Below are 16,455 nucleotides of genomic sequence, written 5' to 3'. Positions count from 1 at the left end.
AACCATTTGGGCAAGAAATTGCTTCCGCCTGGATTGCTTGATGGTATGCTGTATAAATTGGATGTACAGGACCCACAGAAAAATGACTGCTGAACTTGCCTAAAGAAGGTGAGACAGTCCTTCAGGGTTCCTGCTTCATGAAAAAGTTTGTCAGGCATTCTGCAGGACACAGAAGAAAGTGACTGACAAACAGTCAATATAAGTAAAACAGTCCTTGAAATTTCCAGCTTCATGAAAAAAATCTCTGCCAGATACTATGGGTTTGTAGGCTAAAGATGAATGCCCTAATTTTACAGAAGAACTTTGGATGATTGTCCAGGCAGCGAGATGTCTCTGTTATTTTTAGAACTTTTGAAGTTGCTTACAATGCACTTCCTGTTTACTTACATAATATTATATCCTTCTAGAGTCTTTGCTAGAGTTGAAGGCATATAGTTATAGTTTTTCTTAGTTGTGATAAAAGATGAATTATATATGAAACTTTATACTCACAAAGAAATATTGTAACTGTAATTCTTGCTTGATACCTGTTTTGTTATATGCAACGTTGCTATGTTAAAGTTAAAACCCTTTTTGTTTAGACAGCAAATGAGAGATAAAGTGGTATTCCCCTCTGTATCCTGTGAATATGTTTTATTATTATTGGTTAATAAAGAAGCTTCTTTGGACTGTGGCAGGGCAGAATAAATCCAGGAGAGAAATCTGAACAAAGATATATATAGAGAGAGAATAAGTGGAGTCAAAGAGATGCCATGTAACTGGCAAAGGAGAAGGACACAATGGAAACTTACTGGTAGGCCACAGCCTCGTGGTAATACACAGACAAACATAAATGGGCTTATTTAAGATGTAAGAGTTAGTTAATAAGAAGCCTGAACTAATAGACCAAGCAATGTTGTACTTAATATAGTTTCTGTGTGATTACTCGGGTCTAGGTGTCAGGAACAAACAATCAGTCTCCATTCACACCCTCCCTTCTCTTTTCATAGGCCCCTTTAAACTGACGAGATGCAAACTTGTAAATGAAATATCAGAAATACTTGTAGTCATATATGATCATGGTTGATTAAAGTAGAAGTGAGAGAGTCTGAATTGAATAAGAACAAACTGATCAGAAAACAGTAGCGTATCTCAAGTTGGAAATCACACAAAATTCCTGAAATGATTTCAAAATGTTAGTAGTCAATGATAGTAATGTCCTTTGCTGGACACTTACTTAGAACACTCTTCCTGGGATTTTGCAATCTTTAATGTGTTCATCTCCCTGTGTAACCCTGTGTTTTATATGTTTGGTTTTATTTATTTCTGTCTTTTCATATCTCCAGAAGTGTTTTACAAAGCACACATTTTAAATGGTTAAATGAATCTCTGATGTAGACACAGCTATGCAGTACTAACCGTCTCGGCATGGAAAGGATATAGGAAAAATATATATTTTCAAAGCATAGCTAACAAGTGAAGAAAAAAATCCCTACATCATAGTCATAGGAACACCACCTACTAAGGGACAGCTTACAATCTAGGAGGATTATGACTAGGAAACACCAATCTCTAGAATATGCTTGTGGGATAAAAGTCACTGTCGAGTGAGTGCTGCAAGACTATATTGCCAAGGGGATGAAAATGAACCCAGAAAAGTAACACAACCATGGAAAGATATAAATGTTTTGCTTTGTGCAGATCTCCTTTGAGAACAAGTCTGTGTACCACAAATCCATATCCTCTTACTGCAGCACATACTGTTAAAACTTTCATAGCATTAAGGTGTTAGATAAGACCAGGGGAGAAACTATGATCATCAGTCTTTACATTTGTAGTGACACATTTCTTTGCTTAGCAAAGGTGAAAGCAAGGGAATGCAGTCAAGGACACAAGTGCCAGGGCATCGCTAAGAAGCGATTTTTTGTTATAAGGTTTTGTAGAGAGCAAGCATACAGAAACATTACATTTTGCCTTTCTTATACTCAGCCCACGCCCGTCAGTGCTAACTATCACGTGGGGGAAAGGTGAAAAGCAAATGTGACCACGGCGTTAAGCACCATAAAGCACAGGAAATGCTCAGCTTTTAGACTTCTGTGATAACTGGACAGCATCAATTCTTGAGCAGTGGTACATTAAACAGGAGGAAAAAGACCCCAGGGATTAAGTGCTGGGCTGCATCAGTCCACTGACAATGAAGTAATGACTATTTTTGTAGAGAATTCTGGGGCATCTGGGGAGCATGAGCAACAGCAGACATTTTTGGAGTGGGAGGTGAGTGTGTGTGTGTGTGTGTGTGTGTGTGTGTGTGTGGAGAGAGAGAGAGAGGGAGAGAGAGAGAGGGAGGGAGGAGAGTGTGTTACAGAGAGGGCAGCAGAAATATCTTTAAGAGGCTGTTGCTCTGCATTTTGCTCTGGGCAGTGAGCACAGAAGTAACAAAAGAACAAGCTAGAGCAATCCGAGAGGTCAGAGTTCTCTTCATACCAGTGTACCTGTCCAAATACGAATGCTGGGGGCACAGTTATGAACAGTAAAATGTTCTGCGAATAGACGTTCCAACTACAAATACTGAAGAAATGATTTTAGGGTGTGAATAAATAGCCTATCATGTTCTAAACAAATATATATACCATTGTGAGTTTAGCTACATGCAGACATGCAGAGACAATATTTCTGTTAATATAATTGCATAGAAATAAAAAATGCAGATGTAGGAGGCAGACAGACTTCTTTAATTATGCAGATCTGTATGACATGACTTCTGGGAAAAAAATAAAAAAAAACAGTTTGGACTGTCAGTGGAATGGTGACAGATTCTCACCGATTACAATTTGTTTTATTGATCTGGATTATTTAGATAAAGCCGTGTTTTTATATGCTTACACCATTAAAATTATACCTTCTTCCTAGAGGGAGGTAGACTGAATAACTTTGACTACTGCAGGGTTTGTATACATTTTCATTCTTGAATTTGGAAAAGGTCGTTAGGAAATTTAATATGCAATGGGCATTAAAGTGCTCTTACTTATTCCTTGCAATGTAAGGCCGAAGAGGAAACTGAGGCTGTGGCAACTTTTTCTAAGGTCACAAGGTTGAAGTTAGCAGACCTGAGATGTAAACCGCATTCCTATTGGGTCTGGGGCTGCTATTGCTTAAGAGATGCCCCAGGATTCTAGAATGCAAACTGCAGACAGGCCTGGAGGGACAGAGCTGAGAGAGGGCAGAGAATCCTGGATTCTCCAGAGAAGACAACAGATCTGAACTGATGTGTGCAGTGCCACTGTGGTGACATACTGGCTACCCAGAGTCTTCGGAGTTTGACCCTATGAGGAAAGCAAAGCCTGATCACAATAAAAAGAGATTTAAATTGACAGTAGACTCAGAGGATGTGCTATTGCTGCCTCCACTGATCCTTGCAATCACCCAGAGAGTATTTTTGTCCCCTCAGCCTGATATGACCCTGAGCCTATAAATAGGATTCCAATACTTGGAAATTCAGTGAAAAAATGAAATACAGAAGATCAGAGTTTCCAGCTTTAACCTTATGAATAGAGATTTCGAGGAGATAATTTTACATAGGTGATTCTGTAAATCCAGAGGATATTTGAATTATTTTTTCATAAATATATTATGATTACAATATCCATCTCTCCAATTATTCTTAGATTCTTCCAACTTTTCAACCCACACAAACCCACACCATTTTCTATAACTCTCATTAAAATATGAATAGAGATTAGAAATAATTATACTGTAGGAAGTCTTACAGCTGATGGTTACCTGCCCATTGGGGCGTGGCCTCTTATACTATATAAGCCAGTGTAGAGCATGTGTCCACATAATTATAAAAAAATAGAGTAAGAAAAAATAAAAAGCCAGAAAACCACCAGAATAAGACAAAACAAACAAGCAAAATTCATAATAATAATAATCAAAAGAGAGGAGAGGCTGTATCCCAATATGTGCTACAAAGTTGGAAACAAGACATTGGAATTGGAAGGCAGGAATCATATTTGAACTCTTATTTCATGCCAGATTTGATGCTAGAAATATAAATAATTCTGAAATTAATATGCCAGATCCTTATCTTCTAGTGACAACAAAGCTTATTTGAAAGAAAGAAAGATGAATTACATAAAAGTTACAAACCTCATGTATTTCACATTTTTGTGTGTTCTTTTTGAAATACTCTTCCCTGTTGTCTAAGTTTCCTAAGGTCTTCTTCACCCTTCCATTCCTAATCATTTGTTCCTCTCTATAAACCTATGTGTATATCATTTTCCATTTATAAAACAGACAGAAAGTAGGCTATTTGATTGACGTCAGCTGTGACTAAAACCTTACCAATTTTTTTGAATTATTTGGGGACTATGCGGAGGACACAAACAGGTATTATTAGAACTCAAGTACTACTGAAGAGGACCCTACAAAGGCTGAGCTTTTGTAGAATGTCTGTCAGCGTCTAGTGCTAATGGACGAGATGCCTTCTACTTAATAGTGTATCCAGAAGTGAATACACCTTCAAAGGAAGGATTTTGGCTTCATGCATTACCAAGAAGTTCATTAAAAGAATAAGCCTTGCTTGGATTTTTATTATTCTAATGTTTACAAAAGGGTGAAAAGAAAAATATTCTAAAGAGCTACTAAACAAATGATAGAAACTACAAGTATAGTATAATTATTATTATATATTATATATGTAATAATAATAAATTATTGTTCTATAGCATGACACAGAATGAAAGCTTAAATATATGTTGATTTTATAGTGTAGGGTGTAAAGCAATAATATCAAATATTGCAAAGTAAATCATATAAAATATTTTAAATTTTGCTCTTAATTTTGTAGTAGCATATTTAAAAGTCGAGATAAAAGGTCAAATTTTATTCACAATTAAAATTCTTTATTTACTATATGATAAAAAATAAGATTTTTTAAAGACAAGACACCTATCATGTAAATGATAGTAATGAATATAAATGATATTTCCCACAGTTCTGAAAGCAGGTGAGGACCAGCTCTTTGTGAAGAACCCATTTCTTGGTGACGTCTGTAGCAGAAAGGAGACAGGACTCTCTGGTGTCTCCTTCACAAGGACATCCTCACTGTGTCACAGGATGGGTGGGATTCGAATCAATGAGATTTGAAGGAGCATAAACAATGAAATCTGCCACACCTAGGGCTGAGGTGGTTAAGCTCACAGAAACATCATTTATTTGAATTTTAAGAAATTGATTTCATGTAGTACACTGTTATTAATGGGCCCAAACGCTAAGATGATTCTTGGTCCATTTTATTTTGCATTTAGAATGTTATTGATACAAATATGTATTTGCTTTGATCATGCATAGAACATGAGCCTGAAGCTATGACGTATATCAAAAAGTGATGACAGAGACACAACACATTGACAAATCTGATACATAATTCAAAAAGCAGATAAATAAATGTTGACAGATTGTGAAGGAAGTGGTGACAAGTCATACAAGTAACAAAAACCCTGGGAAGTTTGTAGCTATGCATTTCACAATATAGATATATGTTTGAAACAGCAATTATTGAAAAAAGACGGCATGCTTTAAAAGAGAGCTAGAAGGGTTGTATGGTAGGTTTGCAAGGAAGGAAACAGAAGGGGTAATTGATGAAATTATAATATCAAAAAATAAAATAAATGATTTGTTTTGGTTTGGCTGTGTTTCAAGATAGGGGTTCTCTGTGCAGTCAGAGAAAGCAGGATGGCCTCAAACTCAGAGATCTGCCTGCCTCTGCCTTGTGAACTCTAAGATTATAGGTGTGTGCCACCATTGCCTGACAAAAACGAAATTTTAAAGTCACAGAGGCACTTAAAGAACAGCTACCAATCAAATACAGAAAGAAGAATGAACAACTAAACATACAATTCTGGACACACAATTTTTGTTCAGATTCATAAATAAGACTATGTAAATATTTTATAAAATATCTGTCTATATTTATAAATATCTTCACACTATAATATAAACCTGGCTTGAAACTAGAGTATATTTCTCAACTCGTTATTAGGCTCTTGTCATAATAGTGTTGATGTGTTACTAGCAGTTGTATTTGAAAAAAATTAAAAACAAAAACAAAGCAAACAAAAAAGTTGGCAGAAAATTGATGAATTACTTTTACATTTATCTATAAGATCTTTGTTTTAAAAAGCACTCTTAAAAATAATTGCAGCCAGCCGGGCAGTGGTGGCGCACGCCTTTAATCCCAGCACTTGGGAGGCAGGGGCAGGCGAATCTCTGTGAGTTCGAGTCCAGCCTGGTCTACAAGAGCTAGTTCCAGGACAGACTCCAAAACCACAGAGAAACCCTGTCTCGAAAAACCAAAAAAAAAAAAAAAAAAAAAAGTTGCAGCCATTTCCTAGGGATACAGCTTATATAACTGTCAGACAAACTTTTAGAATCCTTTGACAGCCGTAGATTATGAAAACTATGTTTGTCTTTTATTTAAGTCCAAGTGTACTAGATATTTCACAATATCCCCCATATTGTTTGATCATCTTAAAGATAAAATTAAGAATTCCAAGATTCTGTTTGAAGAGCTAACGCATATATGTGCAATAAGAACAATTTAGTTAGGAATAAAATATTACTACATCTAATGGATAGTTAGTCTATGGATATAAACAATTATTAACTTCCATCTATGCCAGCACAGAGGTCTGTGACTTACTGATTGCAAACAGTTCTTCCATCTTTCAATTAAAGAGCTAAGGGATGTTCTTAAAAAAAAAAATAACAATTTCCTCTTCTATCTACTTAAAGATTTTTTTTGATAAAAAGTTATGTTTTACCCCAATTTACTGAAATAACATTAACAATAGCATTCATTGGCTGGACATAACATGTCTATTTTGTTTTTCCTAAAAACATCAAAATGCATACATAAAATGTCCTTCTTTCATGAACTTCTTAAATTCACTTCACTGAAATTGAACTAGAATATTATTTGAAAATGGTGTTAGTACAGATATTAGTTGTGAAGGAATAATGGTAAAATATTTAAAATTTTCAAATCATATTTTCCACTAGGAAATTTAAATGAATGAAACACAAATGTTCATTTAAAAAAATTGCAGGAAAACATTGGAAAAATAAATGATTCCATCTTAATTGTTGTCAAGATCTTGAACAAATTTAGACAGTAAAACATAGTTGTCTACAGTAAGAATACAGTATTCTTTATAGGGTTTTAATAAATGAAAAATTGTGAAACTATGAAATAAGGTGCTTTCAGTTCTTTTCCTACCTTCTCCCTCCATCGTAAAAACATAAATACAAAGTGATAAGTATATGGGACTGTTAGGATGCGTGAATACAAACATCTGGATAAAGGATCATAGGATCTGCACTGGAGTGACATTGCCCAGTTCTGGGTCATGGATTATAGAGTTGCTCACACCAGAACAGGTGGAAAGTGACATCTAGGGCTCCCAAGAATGACCATACATAACGCTAAAACAAAGTGTCATTGGGAAATCGTGATCCACTGTGTCAATTCTGCATCTATATGCTTATTTAAAATAGGCTTTGTGAATTTACTTATCTCTCATGTCATTGCCTTCCCTTTATGTGCTAGGTCCTCTGTGAATCTTGCTAATACTCACTCCTTCATCCTCAACACAACCCTAGTATCTAAGCACATTTCTATATTCACCTTTTCCTTGTGGAAACCAGCCATAAGTGACTTAATTTAATCTGAGTATAAGGACATTTGTTTCATAATCAGAAGATTCCTCTTCTGTTTATCCCAATAGGAGGGTGGCTGTCTCCTTTATAGAGTGATTTATCAGAAAGCATGAAACTGAAGAGTCAGATCAACACCAAGCAGTGCCCTTAGGGAAAAGAAAAAGTATTGCATTTGTTTTCATTGTGATGATAAAATACCAACAAGAATCAATTTTAGGAAGGAGTGTTTGCTATAGCTTAAATTTTAAGGGCTTCTGTTCCATGGGAGTGCAGAAGACATTGCAACCAGAGCTGGATCACACTTTGTCTACATTGAGGAAGTGAAGAAATGAATGTGAATGCTTACTATCACTGGTTTTCCTCCCTTTTATTCAATCTCAGACTTCATCTCTTAAAATGCTGTTGACCTAGATTTAGAGAAGGTCTTTCCCCCTCAACTAAGTTACTCGAAATAATCCCTCACAGATGCCTACAAAGCTTGTCTCTTCAGTGAGTCTAGGTCTTTTAAAATTGGCTGTTAATAGTACCCAACACAGACAGGAGCAGTGTCACGAACATGTTTTCTATGTTTAGGACCAATAATGTGTGAAGGGAGTCTTTCTGATTTGACTTCCCTTGTAAGTGACTTTTTCTCATATAAGGGAACGTTTGTGGGTCCTTCAAAGACTTTAGTCCTGGAATCACTGTAACCAGATACGACAGACAAACAAAGCCCAAACTGTTGTAAAGAGAAGAGACAGTCAACTTCTGAGTTGAGTACATTCCCAAAATAAGACAGTAGTGTCTATGACAAACAAAGCTACTATGAACATAGTTGAGCACATGTCCTTTTGGCACGATTGAGCATCCTCTGGATATATACCCAAAAGTGGTATTACTGGGTCTTGAGGAAAGTTGTTTCCTAATTTTCTGAGAATTGTCACACTGACATCCAAAAGGGTTGTACCAACTTGCATTCCCACCTGCAATGCAGAAATGTTCCCTTTTCCCCAGAACCTCTCCAGCATAAGTCGTCATCAGTGTTTTTGATTTTGGCTATACCCCTTGATCAAAGAATGGATAATAAAAATGTAGTACATTTACACAATGGAGTACTACACAGCAGAAAAAAAGAAGACAGCTTGAATTTTGCAAGAAAATGGATGTAACTATAAAACATTATTTTGAGTGAGGTAACCCAGACACAGAAAGACAATTATCACATGTACTCACTCATTGGTGGTTTTTAAACATAAATCAAAGAAAGCCAGCCTACAAACCACAATCCCAGAGAACTTAGACAACAATGTGGACACTAAGAGAGACTTAAATAGATTTAATCTACATAGGGAGTAGAAAGTAGAAAACGACAAGATCTCCTGAGTAAATTGGGAGCATGGGGACTTTGGGGACTACTAAAGGAGGGCAGAGAGAGGCAGGGAGGGAGCAGAAAAAATAAGTATCAATTAAAAAAAGAAAGTAGTGTCACACATGCCATGGTTCTATGTTCCCATTTATCTTAGGGAACAATCAAGACCTTCTTATTGTCAGCTCCCAGAAAACACATTAATGAACCACTAGTTCTACACATTTCAAGGTAAATATGTTTTTCTCAGTGCTGTTTTAAAGAAGTTTGTGAAAGACTTTCTTCTGAATGGCCAAGGGGCTTGAGGGCACCTTGCAGGTTGACATAGAAACTTGGCAAGTTTAAAAGCATTGGCAGTTTACTGAAGACTCATGATTTTATTAGTTTCAAGTCTCCATTTAAACCTCACTTGACTTATGTTTGGAAATGCTGGTAATGGAAACCTTATGGTTTAGCTTTACATATTAAATAAGATCTTGTGTGTGTACACACACATACCTGTGTGTGTGTGTGTGTGTGTGTGTGTGTGTTTCTGTATGTAGTTTCTGGAAATGGTCAATATATTAGTTATTATAGAAATTTGGAAATATTCTTTAAATTCAAAGAATCATTGGCTTTTGGTACTTTGATTTTTGAGATAATTCTGTCCTAGTAAATCTATAATTGTAATTATCATTTCTGCGTTTTATTTTAGAACAGGGAGATTGAAGAAATAATGCTCATAATAGAAACTCACTAAAGTTTAGATTGAAAAGTAGAAATAATTTTGTTTCTTTCTTTACAGCAAAACATAAAGTCAGGATGAAGCTTATGAAGGCTAAACAAAAATGTGTCTTTACTTGGAACATACTTTTTATGTCTTTAGATTGCAGCTCAATATTCTTAAACAATATCAATACTGAGCAGTTTACAATTTCTCTTTTGTTAAAGGATGGAGCCGATCATTTAAACGTTAAGTTATGAGCTCCAAGAAAACCTTCTGGGCAATAGCAAGAGTAGAGACCCTGAAACTGAGTCAACATTAAGGATCTCTAATAACTTTGATTGCTGCTAATTACCTTTGCTGCCTGGAAGACTTCTTTACTGACCCTGAAAATGGTTCTGGATCTTATCTTGCCAATAGTTTCTAAAACTGAATTATAATCCCAGTGGTATTATATTGCAGCTGATTTAGTAATTTAATAATTATATTAACAAGCATGAGGCATAATTTCATTAATCAATTAGAAAAACTTGATAAAGTGCCTTAAGTGAACATAAAGTAGATTTTTTTCCAGATATTAACTAAACTCTCAGTGACTTACAAGCTTAGATTATATCAAACACACCAGCAGCTAAGGGCTTCATGAAAAACAGAAGGCACACAAATCGTTTGTAAGGAGTCTCTGAACATCATCATTAGTTTTCTTTTCTTAGTAACCTTAACTTTTTCTTTGTTTTAGTGAGAATTTATGGACATTTTAATTTCACAGCCAATTCCATGCTAAACTATGTATTCATAATACAATATTTTGAAATAGAATCACTTTTACTGCTGCAAGCTGCTTTGCATACTAAATAAAACTGGTGTGTGTGTGTGTGTGTGAGTGCATGTGTGTGTGAACTAGATATTCACACTTGTATTTGAAAATGTTCAGTAGACTCCAAAAACAGGAAATTTAAATTGTCTAGGTAAAACCGAAAGAATAAAATCAGGCAGAGTAGATCACTGGATAGATTTATGTTTATTTCTTACTCTAGTTTGCTGTGTCTTGATCCAGTAAGACCATGGTGCATGTTTTCGGAGTGGAGTAGTGCAACAGATGCAAGAAAGAGAATATTTTCAGAGAATGGGTGTGTGTAGGTGTCTCAAGTAAATTTTTAAATTTTTCTATGATAGTTTTACTTTTTTTTCCTACATGGTTTATAGCTTTATTTTTTTTCTCTCAGAGCACAGGTAAGAGATGAGCAATCACACTATGGAGATTTTCATCAGTTGTATTGTATATTTGGTACTGAATTCTGAGTGTGTTACTAAAACTCCTTTGTATTAACTTTTCCTTATTACCATTTTAACTGTAAAAGTAGCCTTCACAAAATGTGGCCATTATACCTCATCAGAAGCAATATTAAATAAGGGTTAGGTTAGTGGATTTCTTTTCTTGTTAGTGATATTATTGTCAATTTTGAAAATTAAATGAAATTTTAACCCCTCCCCCTCTCTCTCTCTCTCTTCCCCCCCATTGTATTTCTTGCATTCACTTCTCTATATTTCTCATTTTAACCTTGAGAGTTATATTTCTACTTCTATGTAGCTGCCAATTAATTTTTAAATGCAGTCAGTCTTTTCATTAATTGTTTTCTTATTGGTGATAGCCAGTGTATGTGATGTCAGGAAATACTGCAAGATAAACACAATGGAAAACAGATATTCTTATGACCTCCCTATGAAGATGTAAGCATTGCACTGATTTCTTTACACATAGCCTTTAAGTTCTTTGTCTCTAACTTTAGAGAGATCTCACTGTATCTACCACTTTTCTGTTCAGGGAAATGAGAAGATGGAGACACATTTTATAAATTGTCCATGCCTTTGCACATGCTAAGCATTCCCTGTGAAATTTATCTTGGTCTCAAGGAGGAAGGAGGGATCATGAGGATGGGAACTCAGTAATGAATACTGATATATCCCTTGGATTTCCTAACCCTAGTCTGGGAAAGTTGCCAGCAAAAATCACATTAACATTGGGACTCACATTCGGATTAAGACCCCCAAATTTGTGTCTGTTTTGCAATAGTAATTCAGTAAAGCAAATAATTCTCTGCTGCTTTTTCCCACATGATAATATCTCAGAGTTCATCTTAATAGAACCCATCTTATAAACTGTCCCTATTAGAGAGTAGAAGAATCATAGTTACCCATTGCTAAAACTAATGAAAATTAATTTGGATGCAATCCCAAGCCAATGCTTACAAACCTAAAAAGTGATGGAACATTAATGGTATTCTAAATTGAAAACCATTTTTAAAAGACAATAGGTAATATGCATGAAATTATTTGAAAACTATGACTTGATTCTCTTGTTATGCTTCTATTCAAAGTAAAGTTAGCAAAGATTTCTGTGTGACACTAATTCAAAATAGATTGCACTGGGGAGGAGCTAGAGTGTACTAAAAGCACAGAGGCTTTTTTTTCAATAAAGAATCCAAAGATGAGTTGCAGTAATAATTGTCATTTAGGGTTAGGGAATGAAAACTAGGGGAAAGAATATGCAAAAGTCATATACTTTCTTTAACTCTTTGAGCAAAGTGTATAGTAAATTCCTTTAACCTTTTAAGAAAGGGTGTCTTGTATTCTTTTACAATCAAGAAATGATTGTAATCATTGAAATTACACAGTGAAAACTTTTCTTGACTATAATTCAAATTAATTATGATTATAGGTAAGGAAGTAAATTGTAACGGAGAAGTGATTTCTACTTTCTTTATTATTTATTTCCAAAATTTTATAAAGTAAACATACAGCATTTCTAGAATTAAGAAAAGCCTTTAATTTTAAAATGGAAAGTATAAAAATTATGATTAGCAGTGTAGGTTTCTGGGTTAATTTTGTAAGGTTTAAATACTGTGAAGACAGACAATTTTCTAAATTATTATTTAACAATAAAAGCATTCAAAACATTGTTGGAGCATGGTAAAACAGACATCATTTTTACAGTTACTGAAAACCTAGTGGAAACAATTCGGATCATTACCAATATCAAAAAAAAAAACTTGGCTGATAGAAGTAGGTCACATTGTTGAGGTGATACTCATATCTGTGTAGAAATTCCCATTGCGATATTTTAAATTACAATGCTCTTACATTTTTAATGATGAAACATTCTGCTGCATTGTGCAAATTAGCTATAATCCCATTTTTGTAAACATCACATGCATTCAGGAAAGACTGACTTTTTCACAGAGAGAATACAAAATTGACTGTTGTTTCATATCTCACTTGCATCTGGAAAAGAACCCTATGTTGCAAGATATATAAAGTATCCAATAGTTTCCCTAGCTCCGGTTTAATTATTCCTTACTATACTTTTACTATTGGCAGGACAAGATAGGACTGTTAAAAAGGACATTCATCTCTTTTACTAAATTATTACTGAAGTGTGTGTCCATGAGTTCCCAGAGCCTCTATTTCTACACTGATAGTGCATTATTTTCACACAATTGTTTGGTATCATCTTGGTCATTCTTTTAATAAGAGCGGAAACGGAGCTCCGGAAGAGGTGAGGAAGGGGGGGAGCTCTGGAGGAAGTGGAGGAGAATGCGGGGTGGTGTCAAGTAGGATGTTTTATATACATGGTTTCCTGCTTCTCAAGCAGTGCTGCTTACGTGTGATCTACTGGATAAATTCGGCAACTTTAAAATTTCCAGTTTTCCTATAGGTTGATTCAGTTTTGTTAATACCAACAGAGTTTAAACAAAACAAAATAAAATAAAAACAAAACGGACAGTGGTAGCACGTACCTTTAATTCCAACACTTGGGAGGAAGAGATAGGCTGAGGTGGATCTCTGTGAGTTTGAAGCCAGCCTGGTCCATAGAGCAAGTTCCAGAACAGGTTCCAAAGCCACACAGAGAAATTCTGTCTCGAAAAACAAACAAGCAAACCCAAAACAAAAATTTCAGCAGTTTCTCATAGTGATTAATAAGAGTTAAGGACTGTGTACGATCTTCGTAAGCATGAAATAGTGAAATGCTTGGTAGGCAGTTAAGACAGAAACTATTAACTGCTCTTGCTAAGAAATAATATGATGTTCTAATAGATAGTTTGAATGAGAGAGTGGAATTATTTAAGGGATATAACATTAGGAAGACTGAGCACAGGTTGTATTTACATATTTAGAAATATGTATGCCAATATAAAATAAGTAAATAGCAAAAGAGAATTATAAGTTGGGAAGGAGGGAAGAAAGGGAAAATGATATAATTATATTATATATATCACAAAATTAAATAATTTTAAGAATTCTATCATTGAATACACTAGAAAATATATTATTATTTTATTTTGGGGAGGGAGTTAGGGCATTATAATGTTATACTTTGAATAGTTAATTGCCAGCCTACCATATCATACCCATTTATACCAGATTTTGAGCTATTTCCACACAGTAAGGTTCCATTAAGGTATATTTAATATATAAATAGCAGTGATTATAAATCATAAGTTTTATAAATTACATAAGTCATGTACATATTTTATGGGTTCTGGTATTTTTTTTCCTCAGAAAATTAGGAAACAACCTACCTCAAGACCCAGTCATAATATTTTGGGGTATATATCCAAAGGATGCTCAATCATACCACAAAAACATGTGCTCAGTTATGTTCATAGCAGTATTATTTGTCTAGACGGAACCTGGAACCAAAATGCCCCTTGGGAAAAAAAGTATAAAGAAGATATATTATAATTACACAATGGAGTACTACACAGCAGAATAAAATAATGACATCTTGACATTTTCAGGCAAATGGATGGATCTAGAAAGCATCCTATTGAGTGAAGTAACTCAGAACCAGAAATACAAATATAATATGTACTCATTTATAAGTGGATTTTAGACATAAAGCAAATAAAAATCACCCTAAAATTCACAATACCAGAGAACCCTAAGAGAGACATACATAGATATAATCTACATGGGAAGTAGAAAAAGACAAGATTTCCTGAGTAAATAGAAAGCATAGAGACCATGGAAGAGTGTAGAAGGGGAGGGGGAGAAAGGGAGTGGAGCGGAGAAAAATATATAGCTCAATAAAAACAATAAAAAATACCATAAATATATTTTTAAAGTATAAAGTAAATGGGGGATACAGGAAAATTTGGAGGGGGGAATGAGGTGGTTCATTGTACCCAAACACATATGCATAAATACACATTAATAAAATAAATAAATTAAAATTCATGAAGTAGAGGGAAGAAATAGAAGAAGTATTCTTGAAACAATTTTGTTAGCTTAAATTTTCTTAGCTTAATCACAGTGGTGATGAGAGGGAGGAAGGGGTAGTTCTGCACAAGCCCTTCTGGATCCTAAGACACTTCCCCCAGCACTGGTCATATGCCAAGTCACTACTGTTCCAAGAAATCTAAGCAGAACTTGGGACAGGCGACTTCCACAGGGTTTGGGAATTTGAAGACTTATACCACAGGTGATTTTAACTTGAATGTACCACCCCTTTTGGGGGGAGTTGCTGGCAAAATGGCTTCAAAATGATTCCAACACTGAGAAAATAAATGGCAAACAAGGACAGAGCCTCTCCTACTGCAGAGGAAAATAGACACTAACTTGGTAGTCTTGGCCGTTGCTTGTGTAAAACTCACCCTCCTGTCAGGACGGGCCGAGAGTTTTTATTTATCACATAAGTGAGGACAGGTAGGCGCTGAGATTAGCAATCTGTAAACCCTGGCATGGGACTATTGAGATGAAGGAGGACATGGGCTTTTGGCTGCATTCAGGCTCAGAAGCTGTCCATTTCTATGCCTAATGGCTTCCTTTCAGCAAACCGTTACATTGCTATTTGGAAGGCCGGAAGAATACCAAACCCTCGCTCCCTCAGACTCTCTTAGATACATTTAGGGTAAAAGCACTAATATTCTAAATGGACTTCCATTAAGACATCAGGCACTCCTGAAGAAAGGGCTCTGCTGCCCTCCTTACAATAATAGGTTGTTCCCTATAAAGATGCAAATGGGGGGGGGGGTAGCAGCAATGCCTGGGCACTCATTACAGCCAAGAAGATCTCAGAACTCAGCAGATTCTACCCTCTGCTGAATCCATTGCTCAGGTGTCTCTCCCCCTTAGGGACTCCCTTGTATTAAACAGCAGATTGTTCACTGGGACCTTACATCAGAATAAGAGAGCCCATACTAGTTAGAAGCTTAGCGAGATCATTTGTACCCTTACATAGTGGTAGGCACAACTACAAAGCATTCCCTTTACTTTCTTGTTCCCTAGGATGAATAACAGTGGTTAGAAAGACTGAACTCTGACATTTTTTAGCCCATATTAGAATATAGTTCATCTATTTATAAAGTGTCTTCATGCAAACATACTGTGTTAAAGATGAATATGACCTCTTTCTTTACTTACAAAATTTAACCACAATCTACATATGACATTTTCATTAAGATTTTCAGCATATAAATTGGCTAGATGCCTCTTGGCCAGTATATTATTGGAGGAGGACTAGTTTGCAGTTTTGCAGCGTGTGTGTTATTCTGATTGGCAGGCAGATAAAAGCTTACTCCTGGGTTTGTGGTTGTAGCTTACAGTGTTCTGCCACGAAAAACTGATATTTTAAACATCTTCGCAATCAGTGGCTGCAGACACACTTGAAGCACTACAAGGTACCCCTTCAGCTTTGATCTGCTGTAAT

The 16,455-nt window shown here is 35.4% G+C and overlaps 1 protein-coding gene across 2 annotated transcripts in view; it reads left to right on the top strand.

Annotated features, from left to right (window-relative positions):
• Nucleotides 1–16,455, top strand: part of Edil3 (EGF like repeats and discoidin domains 3) — a 459,665-nt gene that overhangs the window by 85,061 nt on the left and 358,149 nt on the right. The gene's annotated exons all lie outside the window — the stretch shown is intronic.

Source organism: Chionomys nivalis, chromosome 15 (assembly GCF_950005125.1).
Source record: "Chionomys nivalis chromosome 15, mChiNiv1.1, whole genome shotgun sequence".
NCBI lineage: Eukaryota > Metazoa > Chordata > Mammalia > Rodentia > Cricetidae > Chionomys > Chionomys nivalis.
The sequence above is the reverse complement of the archived record's forward strand: the minus strand, read 5'-3'. Positions and strand labels throughout refer to the sequence as shown.